This window comes from Gossypium hirsutum, chromosome A06 (assembly GCF_007990345.1).
Source record: "Gossypium hirsutum isolate 1008001.06 chromosome A06, Gossypium_hirsutum_v2.1, whole genome shotgun sequence".
Classification (NCBI taxonomy): domain Eukaryota; kingdom Viridiplantae; phylum Streptophyta; class Magnoliopsida; order Malvales; family Malvaceae; genus Gossypium; species Gossypium hirsutum.
Window position 1 is genome coordinate 31991353 of NC_053429.1, and position 12677 is coordinate 32004029.

At 30.0% G+C, this 12677-nt stretch overlaps 1 long non-coding RNA gene across 1 annotated transcript; it reads right to left on the reverse strand.

Moving 5' to 3' along the window:
• Positions 1-408: 408 nt before the first annotated feature.
• On the reverse strand, positions 409-5130 carry LOC107897080 (uncharacterized). Its single transcript, XR_001684017.2, has 3 exons — positions 4799-5130; positions 3202-3288; positions 409-743 (listed from the first exon to the last, which is right to left on the reverse strand). It is a non-coding gene; the product is annotated as an uncharacterized lncRNA (long non-coding RNA).
• Positions 5131-12677: the final 7547 nt, after the last annotated feature.

Below are 12677 nucleotides of genomic sequence, written 5' to 3' on the forward strand. Positions count from 1 at the left end.
GGGAGACTAAACTGAAATGCAAATTTTATTAGGGATTAAAACAAATTTTACCATTTTTAGCGAAAGATAACTGATATACTCTTAGTTTTGAGGCAACCAATAGGGTTGAGGTAACTGTACCTAGGGTCTATTTCATAAAAACTGTTTTAAATGAAACAAATATGCATTTGAGAAAAATTTATTATTTTTTTATTATTTAATTGAGTTTATTTTATATCTATTAAATTTATATTTTACATTGTTTTCACATAAATTACAATTATTTATTGATAATTAAATATATCAAATTAAATATATAATAGAACTCAATTATTAAACTAAAATATTAACAATCATAAACTGAAAACAACCAAAACGAATAGATGATTCCTAACTGTGTTATTAAAAAAATAAAAAACAAAGATTGAATAGTAATAAATTAGCTTCTAAACCATAATTAAACTACAAAATAATAATATTATCCAAGTACATAATTAGTAGCACACCACATAATAACTACAATATTGTCCAAGTGCATAACTAGCATTACACCACATAATTAGTACTACACCACATTAAAGCATCAACATCTTTAACGTTGAGAAAAATTTTAAAGCCAAAATTTTCTATGTTTCGTACTTTTAGCTAAGAAAACTTTGGTCTCGTATTCACGACCCACAAGATAATCACATTACAAAGAAAGTCGTCATCAAATCCTTCCACCTCCATCGACATCACTTCTTTATAAAGATGTGGTATTTTATCTGCAGTAAATTGTTCCAATGCATTAGCAATCGTATCAAGTTGTTCACCCACGAATGTAGTTTGTTCATCAACAACACTTTCTTAAGCATTCTTTCTTTTACGTTTAGATGTACCAGATGAAGATACTTTTACTCTTACCTCCTCAACCTCCACATTGTCTTAGTCTACAGCCACTGAATCTTAGTTACCATTATCCAATTTTATGTCAGCAAATGTTCCAGAAAAACTCTCTGTTGCAATATATTTGCCAACAACCAAAGCCATTTCATCATAACGATCAATGCTTTTGTTCAAAAATGATTCATACTTCTTTTATGTTTGTTGGATATTATACACAATTAGAATAAGTAAAAAACAACTTAAATATATTTAACATATACATACATATATTACCATCACTATTGCATCATATATCGCTCTACCACATGTGATCATTTTCATGTTTTCATCCCATCTAAAATCACTTTCAGCCTGAATTATCCATATAATTTGCCATTGGTTTTTTACAGTCCTCAGATGATTTTCGGCATGCTTAGCATCACATTAAACTTGGAATCTTTCAAAAATAGCTGCAATAACTCGATTAATAGAAATTTCTTTGAAAATATTAAAAGGCTTATTTCATTTCTAGGCCTCCTCTACTAAAATTTCGAGAAAATAATGTTCCATCAATTTTGTCCACCTGAATTGTTTGATTGTCCTTTCTTTGTTCCTAAACCCTAAACCCTTACCCATTCCACGTTAATAATTGTCATTGTCAATAATTTCAATATCCAACAAGTTTAAAACATAATAATTTCAATATCCAACAATAATTTCAATATCAATATCCAATCAGTATTAAAAAAATAACAATTTTAATACTAAAACATACATAACATAGAAACATTAATCCTGAACCTTAAACCTACCTAATGTTTCTAGCCATATAATTAGTCCACATAGTTTGTGCAATTTCCTCTCATTTAGCAGACCATTGTTTTGCTTATTCTCTTTCCTCTTACTCTGTAAGACTTGGTATTATCAAATCAGACTCAGGTTCATTATATGATCATTTATTAAGTAAATTATTAGGGCCAACTCCCATTATATGATTATGAATGATACAAGAAGCCAAAACTATATATACTTGAGTTTAAAAATTCCAAAATGGTTCAGCATCTAACACACGAAATCATTTCTTCAAAATCCCCAAACACGTTCAACAATAAATCATAATGATGAATGACAAAGATCAAAGAGTTCTTTTACATTTTTTGGCCCATGATCACTGAACTCTTCTAAATGATATCAACCATCACGATATGGGGTAATATATCCATTTCGGATGTCATATCTAGCATCAGCAAGATAAGATTTACCTATAATTTTACCAAACATAATTATTACTAATAAATTATAAGTTTACTTGAACTATTTGATATTTAATGTTAATTTTTACCTTTTGGAATTCTTAATCCTCTTGGGCATGAAAGTGCATCACTTAAAATACGATAATCATGTGCACTACCTTCTCAACCAGCTAGAACAAAAGAAAATTTCAAATCAAATGTAATGACAACTAATACATTTTGTGTCCTCCCCTTTTACGACTATGAAATCTTCCTTAAATGCTAAGTGGAACAGATGCACTAACATAAGTTCCATCTAATGCTCCAATACAATCTTTAAAATAAGGATAAAACCTTGGATTGTTTCTAATTTCACTAGGAGTTGACTCATCAAGTAATCTAATAACTAATTTATACAATTTCAAAATAGCTCTCAATACAACCCTAAAGTAACGATGAATTGTCTCAATTGATCTATAATATCTTGATCTAATAATTTGAAACCTTACATTATGACCAATTATATATAAAAATATAAATACTTGCTCCCTAATATTCATCGATTTAGTTTATTGTAATAAATTGTTACTACTAAGAATGTCACACAAACTGAAAGAAGGCAATATATCTCATCCTTATCACATCAATACAATGTTGGTCACATCTATATAAAATACTATTAATATAATTTTCTCTTTCATAATCTTGATTCACACAAGGGTGAGAAGTGATTTCTTTCCTAGCTTTTAATTTTTTTTTTATCAAAAGAGCCCCAAAAGCTAAAACCAAAGCCACGACCCTAACAATTGCATTATGATCTTGATTACGATCCATCTACATAAAATAATGCAACACAAATATTTAATCATTACAACAAAAATAATTTCAAATTGTGTTTGAGCTCAAGAACTAGCGAAGCCAACATCAACAATAAATAATACAAATCAAGTAGATTTTTAAGCTCTGAACAAGTTAAAACTTCAAAAAAAACCTGAACAAAAGCTCTAACCACTGCTCCAAGAAAGTCTTGGTAATACAATTTACTTAATTTAAGAATAAAAAATATCATTGTATGAAACAAAAGGATCCATTAAAGTAGTAGCATCAATCAAAGATAAACAAATACCTCCAATTCTTGTTTGCGTCGCTCCTCTTTTCTTGCTTCTGATCTACAGCTTCTTTGTACCTCAAAAATAACAGCGGCTCCTGCAACCTAAAGTAGGACAGAGAATAAGGATCATTCAATCTCAGTTACAATATGATAAGTCTTGGTGCAATAAGCTATGTAAAAATTAAAGTGAGAAAACTATGTATCAATAAAATATGCTTCACCCTTGAGCTAAGTATGAGAGTAAAATTCATTAACAAAAAATGAAGATGATAATATATATATTCTGATGTTTCCATTCATACTAAAAGCTCTATTAGCATCTCTCAGAGATTTCTTAACTTTAAAAGCAATTTCCTTAAAAGCTTGTTTGTAAAAGAACCTAGCATTCATACGCCCTTTTTTATATGCTCAATCAAGTTATGGTCCTATCTCAAACCATGTGTTCTCATTAAGAGTAAAGAGAGTAATATTTCCTAAAATAGTTTAATGATAGTAAAGGAAAAGTCATTGAAACTGTTTATGGTTCCTAGGTCAATTTGAAGAAAATACATACTTTTGTTATCACACTGCACCATGAAACACTTGGAAATAGATTTCCATCTTCAATTTTCATAACGTCGTAGCAAGTAAATTAATGAAGCTGAAAACTCAGACCACACATAATTAGGGTTCATGTAACAAACCAACCACCCTTTTCAAATTTTTCATTGATTTGTTACATCAGAACATTAAGCAAATAGAACATGAAGTCCCTTCAACATGAAAAGATGCAAAGAAAGTAAAAGCTTCTCCTATTTGGACTAAGCTTGACTATGGCTACTACATTAACCAATGCATCCACCACTCTATCTCTCAACTTATGTTTTAGTTCCACAGTCTCTTTTTCTTGTGGCTACTGCTACTAATATCAACAACTCAAACCTTGCATTTAAAACATTTAATTTGATAATTATAATTCTTTGTAAAATATTAAAATAAAGGGAAAGGAGTAACAAAAAAGAAAAAGACATATTAATAATAAAAGGTTAAACAGAAGAGCTCCTTCACCACCTAAACTATTAGAGATTGCTTTTGTTAGCAGAGATTGAATAATAATGGATAAAAATCAAAATTATCTAAGCAACTGGATGAAGCATGCAACTTTATTTATCTTCAATCTTTCATATTAAAATTTCCAAAATATTTGTGGACTATTTATGATTGCAGTAAACAAATGTTCCATTCACTAGTCATATTTCAGAATTTATATCACAAAGCAAGAAAAATTTCAAAACCCAAAATTTTACGAAGTAAGCAACCAACAAAATCCCCAGCTCAGATATTCCTGAAACATCACAAAACAAGCAAAATTTCAATACCCCCCAGAAAAAAAGAAACCCAAAATGAATTAAACATCCAGAAAGCTAAAAATGAATAAAATCAAGTTCCATAAATCTTATTCAGCTCAAGAACTAAAAATAAACAAAAATCCTGCTTCCACAATTCAAGGAAGATGAAACATAAAAATAACAAAATCCATAAAAAAGAAAAACAAGGATTAACCAACCAGTTGGGCTAAAAGAGCAAGTTGCTGCTAAAAAGCAACCACATATTTCTTTTTTTTCGTTCTTACCTTCGAGAGAGGAAGATAAATGCTGTCATCGATTGGTGCAGTGTAGATTTCGACAATGAAAGGCGAAAAGGAGGAAAATGAAATATGAACGCCGGCGAGGTGCTGAGAAGCATTGCTGGCTGGCGGCAAGGACTAGATGGAGGTGGCAAAGAATGGGGAAGGGGAAGAGGCTTCGAGGAACTTCGCTAGTGAAAAGAAAAAAAATTGGAAGATGTCTTAGCTGAAATGAAAAGGGTAAGACGTTTTCCTAAAAAAAAAAAAACCTTCTTTTCTTGTGTTTTGGATAATGGTTTACGAAGGGAATTTATTTTCCACCAAACAAACAAGCGAAAACAATAAAAATGTTTTCAGTAAAAAGTTTTATAAAGTTTTACAAGTAAATAAACACACTGTAAATATATTTGTTTTATGAAATAGGGGAAAAGGAAGAATTTAATTTATAACTTGGTAATTTTTTTAATTTGGTCCTTGAATTTTTTATTGGTCTACATTATTTTCTGAACTAGACAATTTTTCTTAATTTTAGTTTATGTGATGACATGTCACTTTAAAATTATATTATGTTATTATCTAAAATTTTTATTTAAAAAATATTTTTAAAATAAAAATAATATAATATTAAAGCGTAACATCTATCACATAACCCTTTTAGTAAAAAAGAGAATCTGAAAACTTGAATATAATTCTTGTGGCACTACACTTATGATTCATTTAAGAAAAAGAAAGAAAGAACTTTCAAGCGTAAGTTTAATTTATAATTTTATGATATTTTTATTATTTGTAAATTATTTCTGCGTAAAAGTGTTAAGGATAGTAGTTACTCTACAGATTTTGTATCGTATGCTCTGAATAGGGAACAACAATGAAGCTAATAACTTTTTTCGGGATTAAAATAGAACTATGAAATTTTGGAGACCAAGGTTAAATTTTTTGTGTTAATAATATTTAAATTGAAATATTATTTTTTAGGACGACAACAAATATTATTTATTTAGTTAAAGGGTAAAAAGGCTTAAATGTTAGAATAAATAAGTAAAAGGAAATTTGAAAAAAAAAATAACACTACAAAAATAACAACTTTGAGTCATATAGAATATTTTTCTTTTAAGTTTTTATATGTCTCCAAAATATAACAAAGCCTTCAACACCCCAATCAAAACAGTGAAAATGACTAACAATTTTTTTTTATATATATAGATATTCAATAGGTGTATCTTTTCATGAGATACCCTTTTATAGGGATATATTTTTTAATGAGATATCATTTCATAGAATTGTGTTGTTTTACGAGACAACCTTACGTAAAATTATATCTTTATAAAATAACTTTACGTATAAAAGTTACGTCTTTATAACACAACTATTTGATCAATAATTATAATTTATTAGACTTTTTTTCATAATAAAATATTATTACTATCAACATTATAAACTACTAACATTAAATTGATAATTTTAATTTTTTTATGGAGGGGTTTAAAAGTAAGTTTTCCATTTAACAAGAGGGCTAAGACTCTTGCACAATGTTTTTTAAACTGGATTGGTGGGCAAATTGATCAGGCCACCGATTCACCAATCCAACCAGTTTGATTAAAAAATTAAAAAACCCAGTTTGATCGATTAGTCCTCGACTAATTAAGCAAATCGTTAATTAATGTACAAGAACTAAATTGTAAGTTAATGTCAAATATTTATGAGGCTAGTAAGTTACATAATATTTACGAAGTTAGTATAAGTTTAATTAAAGCTTGGTCATTTAATTATGTCAATCAAATAGTTAATTAATGTACAAGAACTAAATTGTAAAAGTTTATCACTATAGATTTTTAATTATTTGAACGACTAATTAAGCAATTGGATCACTGTAAAATGGCCAAACAGTAGCAGCATTAGTTGGAATCCATTAATTTTTATTGCTTACACTTAAGGTTAAGTAATTAAGGTTAATTAAGTTAATCTTAATTAATTAATTAATTAATTAACTAGTGAAATTAAAAGAAAAAATGAAACATTTAGTTCATCTTCTTCAAGCTCGCATATAAAGGAGAAAAAATAGGGTTTTGGAAGCTTTAGCATTTGGTCCCTCATTTGGTATGATTTATAACCTTTTCTTGTAATTTTTATATTTTTGAGGTTTAAGGAGCTTGATTTAGCTAACCCGTGTACCAATTTGTCAAATTTTTAAAGTTTCCAAAAGTTTTAATTGTTGAATGCTTAATTAAATTGGTGTTAAATTGTTAGAATTGAAGATATGAAAAATGACTAGTTTGTAAAGTTTAATTGCTAGTTTTTGAACATAGGGAGTAAAGTGCATGAATTTCAAAATTAATGTTATATTTCTATAATTTTAGGTAATAGAGGGTTATAAGAGGATGTAATTAAGATTGGTTTCGAAATCGAAGCTCAAATTTGAAAGTTATGGCAATTTCGATTTTAGGGACTAAATTGAATAAAATGAAAATTTGTAGGGAACATTAAAAAATGAAATTAAATTGAACATATGCATATAATAGGATAATATAAGATATTTGGAATTGATAAATTGAAATGAATTGTCGTATAGATCGGGATTTGAATCAATTAAAGGATAATCAAGAAAAAGGTAAAATTACAAATTAGTCCTCGACGTCTTGTTTGTTGTTGTTTTTGCTAGGTAAGTTTATATGTAACTTACTATGTTATTTATGTTATTAAGTATAGACGATGTACTAAGTGGATGTGAAATTGTTATATGATTGAATGACATGTATATGATGATGTACAAGACTTGAAATAATACGAAAACGATAATGGTGCTCGTGAACTTAGTAAACAATTAGGATATGAATGACATGTCATTTGGGTCCAAACGAAAAAAGGAAACAGGTGTTTGATCAGGGATTAATATGATGGCTTGAGATCTAGCATATTTTGCGGATTCTCTGAAGCTCATGTGAGTAGCATTGAACTAAACTTGCATGAGCAACCCTGGTTTGAAGCTTATGTGAGCAGCCTAAATATGTCAGCTCATATGAGCAAATTAGTCTCGTGTATTTGAGTTCAATTTGCTATAGTTCTCTGGGCGAAAACAGAAATGAAAACGTATTAAATGGAAACGAAATGGTTGAAATGAACATAAGCGAATGAAATGGATTCGTATGAATATGAATTGAGCATTATTGTTTGGCTATGCATATGAACTAATTTATATGTTGTTGTTGTTAAATTGCACATGTTAGTGAATGGATGTCATGTATTATACCATTGAGTTCAATTGTTTGAAGTGATATAAATGTCAAGGTAAGCTAAGTAAATCTCATATGAACTTAGTAAAAATTCGTTATACTTACTTGTTACTTTTCCTTTTCCCTATAGATTGTCAATTTTTGGAACCTTTCGATCAGACCAACTTGAAGACCACACTATCCTACCATAGACTGGTAGATTTTTTATCGTTTTAGCTCGATTATGTGACATGTTCATAGGTTTTAATATATGTGTTTACTTTGAATGATAGTTTTAGTTTGAATCCTCTATAATGTTTGGTTTCTAATAAGGTAAATGCTTACTTGTATTTTATTGTTTGGTAACGTGTAAGGTATGTGAATGGTATTCAAAATGGTATGTTTAAGTAGGAATGATATAGGTAAAATGATGATACTAAATGGCTAATGGTATGGTTGATAAGTTGAATTTGAATAAGTTGGTATGTTTTTTATGTTCTGATGGAAGCTATCTTGAAATGGTTGATTGGGTAATGGATTAATGCATTGTTATAGTATGTTCTTATATGTTTTTATGCAGGAAATGTTAGATTTGTAAAATAAATCTAAAAATAAAACTGAATAAACCAGGATCTATCATGTCAAATCATCAAGAATAAATCAAGAACAAAACTAGATGCGAAAGCGTACCTGAATCCATGAATTCCTTGAAGTTTTACCGAATCTTGGGGATTTGATATTCCAAATTAGCACACAAGAAATTAAGAGAATATTTTCTCTATCTTTCCTAATGATGGGATATTAGAAAAGATATATTGTGTATAATTTGGGGAGCATAACCCTAATATTTATAACATTGGCATATTAGTTCTAATCAAATTCTAATTAGCCCATCATTAATCAGAATTTTATTAGAATTCAATTACTAAAGTATCTATACATATTTGACCCATATTTTATTTAATAATTAAAGCCCAATAAAACTTTAACCAAATTAGATAACTTTTAATTTGGGCTAACCTATCATAATAATAAATAATAACATGTAATTACCCTTATTATATATATGATGTCCATATTTTCCAACAATCTCCCACTTGGACCACATATATATACTAATTACTCTATAATTACATGTCATTATATAACCTTATGAGCTTAAAATTTTACTATCATATCCAAAAGGTATTCCAAACAATCTCGTCCATTAATTATGTTAACATAAAACCAATGCGACTTTCGTTACATATATCGTAACTAAATCCATCCATGATCACGTATATTAACACAACCAAATGACATAGATCAAGTATGGATGTGTAGCATATAAATTACATGCAATATGGTCTAAACATGTCTATTTCCAACTGGTCATCTTTAAACTTAAGTGAGGTTAGTACCAAAATAATAAACATAATGAATAAACTGAATACTTTATTTCTGATCAGAAAATAACCAAATACATAAATGTCTGAAAACAAACATAAAACAAATAAAATATAAACTCCCACTAAATAATGATATCATTAAACAATGTAACACCCATATGAGCAATGTGCTCATGAAAGACCTTGGGTGGTAAACCTTTTATGAGCAGATCCACTATCATGAAGTTTGTCCCAATGTGCTCTATGGATATTTGACCATTTTGCACTCTTTTTTTCACAACTAGGAACTTTATGTCAATATGCTTTGACTTAGATGAACTCCTGTTGTTATTGGAATACAGTACTGCTGACTTATTGTCACAAAATAATTTGAGTGGTCTTTCTATATTCTCTAAAATGCTCAGCCCTGTGACAAAGTTCCGTAACCATATTCCATGGTTTGATCCCTCATAGCATGCCACAAACTCTGCTGCTATAGTGGATGAAGCTACAAGTGCCTGTTTGAAATTTTTCCAAGATATAGCTCCTCAGCTAACAGGTAAATATAACCTGATGTAGATTTCCTACTATCTTGGCATCCAGCGAAATCAGAATCAGAATACCCTATGACCTCCAAAAGATCTGATCTCTTATAAGTAAGCATGTAATCTTTTGTTCTCTGAAGATATCTCATAACCCTTTTAGCTGTTATCCAATGGTCTATACCAAAGTTGCTTAAATATCTGTCTAACATCCCAACAATGTATGCAATGTCCGGACACGTACAAACTTGAGCATACATTAAACTCCCAACAGCTGATGCATAGGGAATCTTTTGCATTTCCTGAATTTCAAGGTTACTTTTATGGCATTGAGTAAGACTAAATTTGTCTCATTTAGTGACAGGGGCATCACCTGGGCTACAACTCTGCATGCCAAATGTTTTGAGTACTTTATCGATATATCATTTTGTGATAATCCAAGAATACCTCGAGATCGATCTCGATGTATCTGAATTCTTAAAACAAAAGAGGTGTCCCCAAGATCTTTCATCTCAAAATGTTTAGATAAAAATCTCTTGGTTTCGTGCAATAAGCCTATATCATTAGCGGCAAGCAAAATGTCATCAACATATAGAACCAGAAATATGTACTTACTCCCATTGAATTTATGATACACACAATCATCAACAATATTCATATCAAAATCGAACGAAAAAATTATTTGATAAAACTTGTGGTACCATTGACGGGAATCTTGTTTGAGTCCATAGATGGATTTTGTCAATTTGCAAACCATATTCTTTGAGTCTTCCGACTCAAAATTTTCTGGTCGCACCATATAAATTGTTTCTTCAATATCACCATTAAGAAACACAGTCTTAACATCCATCTGATGTAACTCAAGATCAAAATGAGCAACAAGTTCCATGATTATCCTGAAGGAGTCTTTCGATGAAACTGGAGCCTCTGTAAAATCAATACCTTCTTTTTGAGCATATCCTTTAGCTACAAGACACGCTTTATACCTTTCCATATTACCATTTGCATCCCTCTTGATTTTAAATATCTATTTACAACCAATTGGTTTTGCACCTTCAAGTAATAGGACAAGTTTATAAACTTTATTGCCTTGCATAGATTTATACTCATCTTTCATGACATCAATCCACTTTTGAGAATTAAAAATTTTTATGGCTTGATGAAAGTTGATTGGATCATCTTCCATCATTCCATTATCATCCTCATGTTCTTGAAGAAATACAATATAATCATTGGATCATCTTCCATCATTCCATTACTTTTGAGGTTGTTGAGTTTGTTCTTTTGGAACAATTACCTCATTTTGAATTGGGAGTTGTTCAACATTGTATTGTAGAGGTTCTAGATTCACTTCTTAATCAATAATAGGTATAAGAACTTGAACATCATCAAAAGTGATAGTAGAAATTGAGTTAGAATCCAATTTATCCTCAAAAGTAATGTCTCTAACCTTATTTCTCCCCTAAACTCAACATCCTCAAAAAATGTTGCAGTTCCTGTCTCAAAAATATTTCTTATTATGGGATCATAAAATTTATATTCCCTAGATCACTTAGAATAACCAATAAAGTAGCTACTTACTGTTTTGGAGTCCAATTTCTTTTCATATGGCCTATAAGGCCTTGCCTCAATTGGACATCCCCAAATGTGAAAGTGCTTTAGACTAGGCTTTTGACCTGTCCAAAGTTCATAAGGTGTTTTTGCAAATGTTTTATTGGGTACTCTATTTAAAATTTAAGCTGTTGCCTTTAATGCTTCTCCCCAAAGGAACTCAGGTAATGTAGAATGAGCAATCATACTCCTTACCATATCCTTATGAGTTATGTTTCGTCTTTCAGCTACACCATTCATACTAGGTGATCCTGGCATGGTGTACTGTGGAACAATACCGCATTCCTCTAGAAATTTCGCAAATGGTCCTGGACATTATTCACCTAAGCCATCATATCTACCGTAGTACTCACCACCACGATTAGATCTGACGTTTTTAATCATTTTGTTGAATTGATTCTCAACTGTAGCTTTATAATCTTTGAATATGTCCAAAGACTGAGATTTCTCATGAATGAGATATAGGTACCTATAACGTGAGTAATCGTCTATGAATGTTATGAAATATTGTTGACCATTCCAATATGCTATAGGGAATGGCCCACAAATATCTGTATGAATTAATTCTAAGACGTCTGAAGATCTGTTGGCACCCAATCTTTTAGTTTTGGTCTATTTTCCCTTAATGCAATCGACACAGACATCAAAGTCTGTGAAGTCAAGGGACTCTAAAATACCATCAAACACGAGGTGTTCAACTCTAACTTTTGAGATATGACCTAAGCGCCTATGCCATAATGATGCTGAATTTTCCTTATTTAATTTGTGTTTAATACCACATGATTCCATATACAAGGTTTCATTATAATATGCAACTGTTTCTAGCAAATAAAGGTTGTCATAAGTATTTAAATAACCAATTCCAATAACATTTGAATTTAAATACAAATTAATTTGATTGATTCCGAGTGAACAATAATATCCAAATTTGTCCAACGAAGAAACATAAACTAAATTCTGTTTAAATGAAGGTACAATAAAAGTGTCTTTTAAATCCAAATAAAAACCAGTTCCTCAACAACCTAAAATGCCCAATCGCTTCCACTTCTACCGATTTTTCATCGCCCATAAAGATGTGTCTTTCACCATCACTTGGCTTTCAGTAACTCAAGCAACCCTGCATAGAAACACTTATGTGAGTAGTAGCACCGGAATC